General features: G+C 36.4%; 1 protein-coding gene across 2 annotated transcripts in view; it reads left to right on the top strand.

Moving 5' to 3' along the window:
* The window catches only part of pdzd2 (PDZ domain containing 2), a 78244-nt gene that overhangs the window by 27006 nt on the left and 38121 nt on the right, over nucleotides 1-13117 (top strand). Inside the window, exon 1 of one of the 2 annotated variants that reach the window (XM_048188232.1) lies at nucleotides 131-514. The exons of the other annotated variant lie outside the window; for it this stretch is intronic. The gene's annotated coding sequence lies outside the window, so the exon portion shown is untranslated. Of the gene's footprint in view, nucleotides 1-130; nucleotides 515-13117 lie in introns of those variants that run through there. 2 annotated transcript variants of the gene reach the window in all.

Here is a 13117-nt window from a genome sequence, read left to right as displayed (position 1 = left end):
ATCCTCGGCATCTCGTATGCTTTCTATGAAGGCAGTTCACTAGTTCACAGCCACTGTGCTATTCCTTCGTGTGTCAATATCTGAGATTCAGCTGTGAGCGTCTTCTGTTGGGAGTTTGAAGAAGGGGCGGGACGATCCAAACAACCTCACAACCGCTGAGATGCAACGCGCTGGTTAATGGATCCCAGACGCGCGTGCAAAGTTTGCGAGCGTCGAGCCGACCTGTTTTCATTTGACAATCTCAGAGACACGAACACTGTCAGTATCGACAGGCTGTCCTGTGGAAAAAAGCAGTCATGGACTTTAATCAAGCTCTGAGTAGATCACATGAAAGAGGCGAGTCGCTGGAGCTGTTAGAAACATTTCCATGAACATACAGAGTCGCTCAGGGACTTTTTATATGGATGATTGCTATGATCATTGAACTCACGGGAGCCCAAACAGCGCGTGCCAGCTGTCGGGAACTGACCTCACCGCAAGAATGACGATGAAGGGGTGTAAGTAAACGTTTCAGGTAGGCTACAAAATGCGCATTTTCATACTTAAATGCTACGTATCGCGTGTTAGTGAGGTGTTTTAAGATCTTGAGACTTGATATTTACAGCTTCTTGGAGGAATAAGTAATATAGCCTAGTAAATCGTACAGATAATCTTGCAATAGCAAGTTTCAGGAATACACTTTTTGTTGCATAGGCTGACAGCTAGATATCATATGTAAGTATTGCTAATGATATTTAAGGGGTGAATATCAGTTTTTAACAACATTCAACAGCTTTTCATTCTTCTTGTTTTCACAAATATCTGGGAGTCCCTAGTCTGACATCATAACCTGCATGGCCATTTCTGCAAAAACATGGGTGGACAAACATGCTTACCTTTACCCATTATATCTGGTTTAATCTCTGCCAATAGCATTCATTCACTACCCAGATCCTATATTGCTTAATAATTAAAAAAGTTTAAATGGCACTATTCAAGCTGTGTTTAATATTTGTCCTAATTCCATTTGTTCTTCTTTCACTGTATTATCTTCGTGTAGCCTGTTGGTCTTGTCTGAACTCATAGTGGATGAAACCAACAGGAGAGCTTCATCTAGGCTACTGCAAGTGCCGCTCTATCAATGGAAGCGTTCTATTTATGAGGAAGCGCTGTGTAAATAGAGACTATAAATCTTCTTATCTCTGAGTCACATAAGCTCCCTTGCTGCACTACACAAAGAGGGATACTCTATGTCCTCACATGTCTTAAATTGCTTTCTGAAACTGGCTTGACACAGGCTTGAATTTATGAATGAACAAAAAGTGCTTTGGTCAACTTTTTGCACTGAATATTCCCTCCACAAAATGTGTTGCTGCAATTCTGCATCCTGAGACTTCAGTAATATTTACAGAAGGGAATGGGGTTGTACATGCCATATTCTGTGGAATAATGCTTTTCTTCACTTTTGACATTCTTTATGAATTGTATTTGCGCTGCGTTGAAAGGCAGAATCCCAATGCTGTTTCAGAGAACACAGTCAGGATATGGAGATGAGTGTATCCCCGAATTCCTTTGAGCCCCCAAAGGGAATAATAGATTTGAGCAGCCAGTTGGAATGGGTTTTTGCTCTATTTAAAGCAATGGGTCATGTTTGGGTTGTTTGACTGTTGTCTCTGTCCCAAACAAACAATTTTGTTGTGGCTTCCACAATGCTAACTGGTTTAGAGGTGGATGACCATCTGTCTCTGTGATAATCTTAGTGAGGGAATATGGTTCCCTGTTTCAGTAACTTTTTATAATTAATACTTTTATTCACCATTGATGCATTAATTTGATAATAAGTAACATTAAATATATTTAAAATGTTTAAAAATATTTATATTTTCAAAAAAGCCTGTTGAACTTTTAATTTGTCAAAGAATTAGGAATGCACTGAAATGAAAATTCTGTGCCAAAACCAAAAATTCAGGATGCACTTGGCTGAAAACTGAAAAAATAAATAAATAATAAATTAATAATCAATTAATTAATCAAACTTATTTAATAATCAGCACTCAAGTTGTACAAATATTTTAATTGCATTGAAGGCATTTTTTTCATATTAATTTTTAATAACAGAATTGTTTCTACTCTAGTTTGTTGGTGAAATATAAACATTTAAATGACAATAAACTGTAATAACTTGTTTTCATGACAGATTTATTCAAACGTGCATTAAATAATTAAGAAATCACTAACAGGTTAAGTAAAAATATGAGTATGTAATACAGTACATAATAAAATGCTCTTCTATAGAGTTATTTTTTCTAGCTAACTAACAAGTATTTGGACATTGAATAGCTTTCTTGAGGTGAATGTAACGTGAAATGACATTGTATAGCCTACAAGCTTTTTTTTTATTGATGTCTTTCCTCAGTTGAAACACTGATTGAGAAATTACACGAGACAAGATTCATTTAGACAAATTGTAATGTATCTTTCAACATACCCTCTGGTGTTCACCCATGTTTATTTCATGCTGGAACTAATAAAGAGGAGATTAGGTGATCAGTTCACTTATGCTTGATCTGTGCTGCCGCTTGCACTGAGGTGACTACAGTGATCTGTCACACCATATTAAAGAGTGAAAAATAACAACATTATTGTTTGAATTTCGTAATAAAATCGCTTCATATTAAAATTAACAAATGGCAGGCACACTACAAAATCGAGAAATGAATATTGTCAATCCAGAGCTAGTGTCCACAAGGCTGACGTTTGTAGCTTATTTACTTTGTGTGCATGAAATAGACGCAGTCAACATGCCATTGGAGAAGTGCTAATTAAACGTATGTTTTGCTCACTGATTTTGTCCCTTCAAAACCATTATAGCTGATTCTGTTGAAAATATTTGGTAGCCGAAATTTTGGTGCATCCCTAAAAAAAAAAAATGTTTTCACAATTCAGTTTCCACAAAAATATTAAAGGATTAGTTCACTTTCAAATGAAAATTAGCCCAAGCTTTACTCACCCTCAAGCCATCTTAAGTGTATATAAATTTCTTCTTTCTGATGAACACTATCGGAGATATTAATAAATATCCTGATTCAGCCAAGCTTTATAATGGCAGTGAACAGGGTTCACAAGTATGAAGCTGAAGAAAGTGCCTCCATCCATCATAAACATGGCTCTGGGGGTTAATAAAGGCCTTCTGAAGCGAAGTGAAGCAAAGTGAAATATCTAGCTTCTACCAGCTTAAAAAAAAAAAAGCTTAACTGACGCGATGCCAGTTTTTTCGTAAGGTGGTTACGGAAGGCAGTCTGACAGAAGCTATAACTTGTTAAATATGGATTTTTATTTTTTTTTCACACAAACGCATCACTTCGCTTCAGAAGTGCTTTATTACCCCCCGGAGCCGTGTGGAGTATGTTTATGATGGATGGATGTGGATGAGGCACTTTCTTCAGCTTCATACTCGTGACCCCTGTTCACTGCCATTATAAAGCTCGGATGCATCAGGATATTTATTAAAATATCTCAGATTGTGTTCATCAGAAAGAAGAAAGTCTTATACACCTAGGATGGCATGAGAGTGAGTAAAGTTTGGGGTAATTTTCATTTGAAAGTGAACTAATCCTTTAAGCAGTAGAGTTGTCAAAAATACCGACTTTGGTACCACGTCAGTACTGAAATTTTAAAAAATTTGACTCCTTGAGCGCAGTTGAATGGATTCGTACACACCTCTGATTCACTCAAAAAAATGAATTGTTGGATTTACTTAAAAAATAAGTGTCAAGTGGTTCCACGCAACAATATTGAGTAATTTGTACAAAAAACTATTTAGTTGAATGAACAAAAGAAATTCAAGTAAAGCTGACAAAATTTCTTTGAGTAAATACAAATAATTTGAATGTCACTGTTACATAATATTTATATGTGCAGTTTACTTAATAATATTATGTTGATTACGTAAGGTCAACTTTTTTTTTTTTTGAATAATCATTTAAATAGAAAGGATACAACATATCAGAATGCAGCCCCTCACCCCAAAATGCACTCAAAAAATAACTAATTGAACAAACTCAATTGAATTGAGAGCAGGAATTTCATCCTATAAGCATGCGTATATGAGTGCGCACAGCCTAAACACAGGCGACACTCTTCTGCATGATGGTAACCACAAAATTCAAAAACATTACAGAAACTACTCTAAATGTCCAACATAACTGAACATTTAACACTAACATAAACTAACAACATCCTTCCCTTTACTGAAAAACGCATAAAATAACACTTTAATCCCTAAATTTACTCTCCTAATGCAGTCCCTTGCAAAGCACGCTGGGAACTACGGATCCACTGCACAGTTAGTTATGTCAACAATAATGTGAGCGTTTCACATAGCAATGTTAAGTTGATTGAACACTTACTAAGTAAAGCTGACAATACTCAATTTTAGTAGAAACAACATAGTTAAATTATGTTCATGTAGTTACATGAGTTTTTTAAGTAATGTGAACAAGGGTGGTTTGAGTGAAACTAACAACAGTGAAAGTTCATTTTTTTTGAGTGTTGGCCATTGTGTTGACACACTACGCACATTGGATTTGTGATTGGCTTCAATGAACAACGCTTCAAAAACGTTGTAAATAGTCATCAATGACGCTCTTCACAGAGTGCTTACACAAATAAACACAGGAGCATTTGAAATCAGGCATCTGTTGCGGACCAGTCCCGCTCCTGCTTTCAAAAAGCTTTCAATTTCAAACACTTCCGTGTGCTTTCAAAAGCTCCCGTGCGTTGATCATTGTAGCCAATCACAGACATATCCGATGAGCGCGTCAACACTATGGCCAATCAGAGGTGTTTACGAATCCACTCAACAGCGCTCAAAGTGTCACATTTTTAACATTTCAGCATCAACTGGTACCGAAGTCGGTACTTTTGACAACTCTATCGAGCAGCAAAACTCTTTTTAACATTGATAATAATAAGAAATGTTTTTGAGCACCAAATCAGCATATTAGACTGAATTCTGAAGGATCACGTGACGTGTATGAATGGCTGTAATTATATTAAAAAAAATTACTTTTTACTGTATTTTAATCAAATAAATGCAGCTTTGGTGAGCATAACACAGACTTCATTTTAAAAATATTTAAAAAATCTTACTGCTAACTTTTAAATAGTTGTACATATCTGGGCTTTTGAAGATGTTTGACAAAAGACTGACCCTTTATAATTGTAGCTTGAGAGTTTTCTATAACAGGTAGAAAACATGGACCATAATTTAAATCAAGATAATGGAAACTGTATATTTCAGAGCTACCAGTATGGTAAACTATTTTATAAACCAGTCTACCCACAAACTAAAACACACACTCACAAAAATGTTATGTGGATGGATGCAAAGCTGCACACACAGAAAAAATGAGAAGCTCTGTGTTGTCCTGACATCTGTCTCTCCATCTGAGAGCGTTCAAATGCAGAGCCGCTTGTGGTGGGCTCTATTCCCCCCCTGTAGGCTTGTTCATGTGGAGATTGCAGACTGAGGTTATTACTTCAGCTCTCCACCACATGTCTTTACTACAGTATTGCCGTATTGCCTCCAGTTGTAACCTTAATACCCTTGTTTTTAATTGAATTGGGAATTATATTTACATTGTATATACTAGGGTTAGTTCACCCAAAAATAAAAATTTTTGTCGTTCCAAACCCGCAAGACTTTCGTAATTTTCTCGATCGAGTCTCTTCAGAAAATTTAGACTAAACTGCTCAATTCATATGGATTAATTTTCTCTTTATGAACTTTTTGAAGTGTCAAAGTGTCAGTTGCATTGCTGTATATGGAGGGACAGAAAGCTCTCAGATTTCATCATAAATATCTTAATTTGTGTTCTGAAGATGAACGAAGGTCTTACAGGTGTGGAAAGACATGAGGGTGAGTAATTAATGACAGAATTTTTATTTTTGGGTGAACTAACCCTTTAAAGGTGATAGAGAGGATCTTTTCGTCAACTGAGAATCCAAAGACTGTTAGCGAGTTTTTGAAATGAGCGCATGCGTAAGAACAACCCCCCTCCTTCACAGCTCATTTCGAGGGAACGCCTCCCAAAACTCGTGCACGAGTATTGGAACACGAGTGTTTACCACCGGCATTCGCTGTGTTGTGTTAGTGGATTCATTATGTCGGACTCACCGCAGGTAACTCATAATCTGCAGTTGTTACTCCTGTCTCCTGACAAAAACATTGCATGCGGCGCCTGTGGAGTGTGGAAAGTTACTGGAGCGCGCAGCCGCGCACGTCTCTCATATCATATCTCATAGCACGTATCACAAGGAGCGTCATGGCAGTGATTGACAAGCCAGAGGGCCAATCGTTTACGCGATGATCGCGTAAACGATTGGCTGATGTTTTTAAGGCCCTACCTCGTGCACAGATGATGTATATTAATATTATTACTTTCAGTGCACCTAATAAATAGTCTTTTATCAGTTAGTAAAGACAGTTTCAAGTAATATTGCAAAAATGTATAAAACAAAACATCCTCTTTAGCACCTTTAATGTGAAAGCATAAAATATGATGTCAACAACAGGTGGACGGTCAAACCAGGATTCCTTGATTGGGAGTCATTTCATAGGATTTGTCACTTGAGTATAGATTTTGAATGAATATATGCTCAATAGCCTCTCTTCTTCAAATTACAGAACACGTAACTGTTTAAAATGCCTTGGAAATGGAAGTGTAAATGTCTGTGGTTGGACATTTGAAACTCTTGTTAAAAGCTAGAGGCATATTCTCATCCTTGCTTAGGTCATCTCAGTAACCCTTTTTGGCTTATTAACAAATGTATGGTGCATATTATAGAGGATTTCATTTAGATTATATAATTTGTCTCTCTTATCCCTTCAGTCTGTTTAGACTCACAAATGTTTTATTTCCTTGATTTTTTCCTCACAAGTTGGTCTCATTTTGAGCTCTAAATCATTAGCTAATCAGCCTAGCGAGAGCATGATTTTCTTCATTTTCTGGCCAGCACTGGCTTTTGCATTCTTAGTAAAGACATTTTTTTCAGTAACCTGGATAAGGTTCAAATGGTATTTAAAAGATTATTGTGAATGCAGCAAACATTTGGGGTCATGCTTAATGAGAGTAGTTTATAATGTTCATGAACAACATGAATTACAGTTTAATATTTGTGGCATATTACGATGACAACTCTTACAACAACGCATTTGAAATTCAGATTATATAAAACTTAAATTGATGGTTTACTGTGGTCCTTCTTCAAGCAAACAATTTAAAGTTGCATTAAATTTTAATACAGAGTATTTGGACACTTAAACCACTATAATGTCTGTGCAGGTTTTCTTTTTAGAAATACATCTTCTAGGTAGGACTGCAACGATTAATCGTGATTAATCGTTTGCAAAATAAATGTCTGTGTTTATGTAATATATATGTGTGTGTTCTGTGTATAATAATTATGTATATATAAATACACACACATTCATGTATATATTTAAGAAAAATGTTATATTTATATATAACATATTTGTTTATATGTAATATAAAATAAATATATATATAATACATACATATATTTCATATATTTATATATACATAATTATTATACACAGAACACACATATATATTACGTAAACACAGACTTTTATTTTGCAAACGATTAATCGCGATTAATCGTTGCAGCCCTACTTCTAGGACACCTGTGTTCATACATCTACTAAAAAAAAATCTCCCATTATACCAGTTGGGTAAAAGTCATTATATATTGGTTCAAAAAAGTTAGTTCTCATAAAAGATCAAGCATATTTTTTTATGGTTTGAGGTTTTGTTATATAATGCATTCAGATATTTTTAAGACTGATTTGAGTGTCCAAATAATTTTAGGGCTACTATATGACCTAATGTGATTAATTACATGAATCAAATGATACTGCATGAACATCTTCCTTGTGTCTTCACACACATTTAAGCTTGCAAAATAAGATTTGTTAATTTGATAATCTAATTTTTTTTAAAATATTATTAGCTTTGTTGTTGTCTGTTTCTTGCAGCAATTGCAGGGCATGAGCCTAATCTTAATCCTATTTTTCTAGTGCTTGTTAATGTGACTGTTCATTCACATGTTGTTCCCTTCAAGTTAATCACACAATAACAGCTTCTCATGTTGGTTCCCATTTTTTTTTTTTTTTTTTTTTTTACTTCCAGACTTCAGTGTAAAATCTGGGTCCTGAAGCAAAACCAGTCAAGAACCACTGATGTAAATGCAGTTGGTCAGATACTTTTAAAATGGTATTTGGAGAAATGTCAGTGTTTTGGTCTTCTTGAGTATATGCCGAGACCTTTCAAATCTTAGATTGTTTTTAATTTGTTTACTTGAAGAATTTCTATTTCAAAAGCCTTTTGGAGGATTAAATACATCTCAAATACATAAATCAGAGTTGTTGTCTGTACCCTGACCCTTCAAATACATAAAAAATAATATGAAATGGAGTGTTGAAACTTCTTTCAGCATCTGGATAGAAGCGCTTATATAATAATACTAATAATTCATTGCATAATAATCATTGATAACAGAAGTCCATAAACCAGAAATCAGTTTATATAAATTTCCTCCTACACACTTCTTCTCTTTTTATGTGGTCACATATGTATTTGTTATATTGCCATATATGATCTTTTATTTTCATTACACATATCATGACATACACAAGACTGTGGGTGTGAAGTGGTAGAACGATTTTCTCCCTTCTCCTCTCCAGCGGACTGATGGAATTCATTCCACTTGGCAGGAACTCTAAGTGCATCTGCTTTAAGACTAAAAACATCATCCTGTCATGGAGCCATTGCTTTATAGTGCTTTTTTCTTAATTTTATTATCATGTGTCTTGTTGTTGTTGTTGAATATTATATGTGTATACTGGAAGAAGAAAAAATTCCTTGTGTGTGCAAGCACACCTGGCAATAAAGCTATTTCTGATTCTGATTCTGATCAGGGTTCTTTGCATTCCTCTTGTGCCTCTGTGATCCAATGTCATAATGTGACAAAATATCATACGCCTAACCCTCAATGGTATTTCTGTGCAAGTCATTATGGTTATGGCAAATAAGGTGGAAAAGTATCTAAATCTAACCCAAGAAATGGGATTTCCTTACTTGGCCTGTCACAGTATCAGTTTGTTCTTGTGAGTATGCGGGATCTGTTGCAGCATATGATATCCAGGTGCAAACCTTTATGCATGTCTGCATCGCTTGGCTCACAGCCATGGGAAAAGTCTTTTCAGGAGGTTTCAGCTGTGGATATAAATGAGCATCTACTCAACCTGACATCCACACCTACAATACAATCCATGCATAGGCGCCACTTTGAGGATTCTGCCAAATCCAAGATTGCAGAAAAGAAAACGTAGTGCTTTGGAGGGAGACATAGCTCTGAATTATTAAGCCAACAGTGTATGGGAAAGGTCTTGGGCGTCCTCCACTCCACGACAACAAATCACTCCACTTTGCTCAGAGAGATGCGGGCTTCGAGACCGCTTCAGCCAATCTGTGTTGGTCACCGTTCTGCTTAAATTGTGTTTGGCTGGAATAGATGGATTTCCCTACTGCAGCTGTGGTTTAGTCTGAAAGAGGCAATGCAGGCCTGTTGCTGGGTTTCTCTGAGACCTATTAGCTTTTACAGCAGCTTAAATTCCTTGTCTTTGTGCCAGAGCTGAGATCATGGATTGTTTTTCTTCTTACTTGGTCTTTATCAGATGCTGATTTGCATAACGGGTCTTTAGAACGACAGGTTCTTATCTCATTTTTCACTTCAGTTGTTTCTCTCGAGTGTAATAATGAACGCGTCTGCTTCAGTGGGACGCTGATGTGGGCGATCGTCTGACAGCGCTCCATTAGTGCATGGCACACACCTGCCGAGAGAGCAAACCGCGGCTACGGGGCTGAAGGAGTTTTTTTTTTTTCAACCATTCATCTGCATCCACGTTCCTTTTTCCCTTCGTTACCTCCACTGATAACATTTCGTTCCCTGCATTTTGCTCTGTGGTTTACATTCATCACTCTGGCTCAGAGATGCAGATGGTAGTTGGCTAAATGTTTGATCAGTGGCCTGAATGAAAGGAGTTTATGGCTTTTGATTGATATGAGGTTGATGAGTGCCATTACAGGGTCTTGTTATATCACTTTATTGTGTGGTAATGTAATGTTTATGTTGCCCTCTGCTCATGATCCCGCATGTGTGGGTTGGCAAAGCATGAGTTGAACAGTCTAGAAAGATTAAGTAATGACATGGACTGAAGTCATGACATCACGTACATAAATCACGTTTAGAGCCACAGATTCGCTCACTGCAGACTTAAGAAACTCATTTTGCCTTTCATTAAAGGGGAAGTTCACCCAAAAATGAAAATTGTGTCATTATTTACCCTCATGTTGTTCCAAACCTCTTTGACTTTCTGCCGTGAAACACTAAGTGTGACATTTTGAAGAATATCTTGGCTGTTTTTTTCTATCTAATGAAAGTCAAGGTCAAAAATTATGAAAAAAGTACCATTAGAGACTCATAAATATGGTCCGTATGTCTCCTGAAGCCATACAATATAGCCAAAATTTAGGTTGTTATTTACTGAAAATGTCTCGCTGTAGTTCGCAAATCATCGGATTATATTTAAGTGTGTTCCTTCACACCTATTTTTCAGTCTGGTCCTTTGTAATGACATGAGGATGAGTAAATGATGATGGGATTTTCACTTTTTGGTGAACTGCGTTAAATTCAAATTTACCCTGCCTATTTTTTAAATGCATGTTATTAATCTCATTGTTAAGATTTGTTACTGCCACTACTTCCATTTTATCATTACAACAAACAAACTCTTTTTCCCCTCTGTTGGCACATTGCAAATACAGTTAGGTGTTGTTGGGACATGCACGCCAGTTGTCCACATGTTATCTGAAACGAAATCATCAGTAGTATTTTAAAGGTTTTATGGGTTAAGATAACGACGTTGCAGCACACAGTATTTTTTTTTACGCAGCCGAGCCTGACAATGTATCATCTATCTGCATCTTTTGGAATGCAGTGTAACTTTTCCAGTCTGCCATTGAGATTGGAACTATCATCAAAATCTAGGAAAGCCGATTTGGATTTTACATGTGGCAGATTTGTGCCAAGATAGATTCAGTTGAATTATGTCAAGATATTTTCTCCTTTTTTCCGTTGATTTTCATGTGGGACGTTTTTTGTCTCGAGTCCCACAACATTACAAACTTTGTTCTTATCGAAAAGGAAAGGAAAACAGATCATGACAGAAATAGGTCAGACACTTTTCATTATCAGCTAGATGACTGAGGGAAAGAAATGCCACAAAAAAGGAACATTAGAGGCTGAAAGTCTGTTCTCTTCTATTGAACAAAAGCGAGACCACAGCTGCTGTCAAACCAACAAATTCCACAGATGTGCTTTCTTACCTTAAAACGTCTGAACCTTAAGCAAGTATGCTGTCAGATACAGCATAAATACTATGCCTCCATCTTCTTCAGGGAATTCATCGACTTGCCATTTCCTGAACGTTCCTCGCTTTGTTGTATTTTTAACTTGACAGTACTTTCAGTCCTTTCAGTCCTTTCAGTACTTTCAGCATACTTTAGTTCCAGGAGATCTAATGTGAGTGAATTTGCATACCTCATTGATCCTGATCTCCAGAGAGAATCAGACCTGAGCTATCATGCGTGTTGTTTATTTGAACACAGCTCTTGTTAATGTTGATGATGAATTCATATGGTATGTTTGCATGTCCAGGCCCTGTAATCATCTAAACAACAGACTCGGTTGACCTCGCTCTGTCATTAGCAGCTGGCCAGAGTGCAGAATGCATCATTTTGACAATTGATTTGAGCTGAAACTCAGGTTGATATATACATGACTACCACTTTAAAGAATGTATGTTTCATGGCATACCTCACTTAAAGGAGTGAATAACAGTAGCATATACTGTTGCATGTTATTTAACCGATGGCATGGCATGGCACTAGATAAAGATGTCAACAAGAAAGCATTCAAAGATGAATAAAGACTGTCATTGAGATTCCTCTATGTCTAAGGGTGTTGAGACTGAATATACTGCTGTTGATGACAATTGGTAAAATAAAAAACATTAGCATATATTTATGATATTCCATTCAGGACACATTTAATCATTACTCTCTTTCACTATTTCTGTCTAAAACACCTCCTCTCGCTTTAGTTTCTTTCATTAGTATCTCCTCCATTGTCTGGCTTGCTGTTTAGGGGATGTAAGCAAATGCTTTGTTGGTGTGTTACATCAGCGCTGTCAGTATGTCTAGTCAGGGGGACATTGTCATAGAAAGTCCACTCCCCCGTGCCTTTGTACAGCTGGAAGCTAGGAAAACTGGGGAAACATCAGTTGATTAGACCTGTGTGCGGCATTGGATGTAGTCTTACCATAATATTGAAGGACATTGTTCATTCATTTGACCCTGGGACCCTGGCATCAGTTAAACTCAAGGTGTGTGCACTCTTTTGACCTAATATTACGTTTCTTAGGACTAGGTGGTTGTTCTAAAGTTTGTCTACATCTTTATTTGGCCCGTTTTTATGCATTAATGATATAGTTCACCCAAAAATGAAATTCTGCCATGTCGTTCCAAATCTGAATGGCTTTCTTCTGTCTAACACTAAAGATTTATATTTTATGGACAAAAAACACTGAGACATTTCTTTAAATGTGTTCTTTTGTGTTCCACAGAAGATATAAAGTCATACAGGTTTGGAAAGACATGAGGGAGAGTAAATGATGACAGAATTTTCATTTTTAGGTGAACTATTCCTTTAAGGATATCAAGATGAGATCAAGCATTTAAAAGCTTTATTCGAGATATATAAATCCTTCATTTTTTCTTTGTACTTTGAGGTCACCTTTTATATGACATCATTAAAACCAAACTCTGCAAAACAAGAAGCACAAATGATTAACTATGATCATTTTAACTTGTTAATGTATAATGACACACCAGCTGAGATTGTCAAACGTGTTCAGTATACAGCTAAATATGTCAATCCAAGCACTCTTTATGAGAATCACATGAGAGAAGAGCTAAAATGGAGGTCATATATG

The sequence above is a fragment of the Megalobrama amblycephala genome, linkage group LG4, assembly GCF_018812025.1.
Source record: "Megalobrama amblycephala isolate DHTTF-2021 linkage group LG4, ASM1881202v1, whole genome shotgun sequence".
NCBI classification, from domain to species: Eukaryota; Metazoa; Chordata; class Actinopteri; order Cypriniformes; family Xenocyprididae; genus Megalobrama; species Megalobrama amblycephala.
The sequence above is the reverse complement of the archived record's forward strand: the minus strand, read 5'-3'. Positions and strand labels throughout refer to the sequence as shown.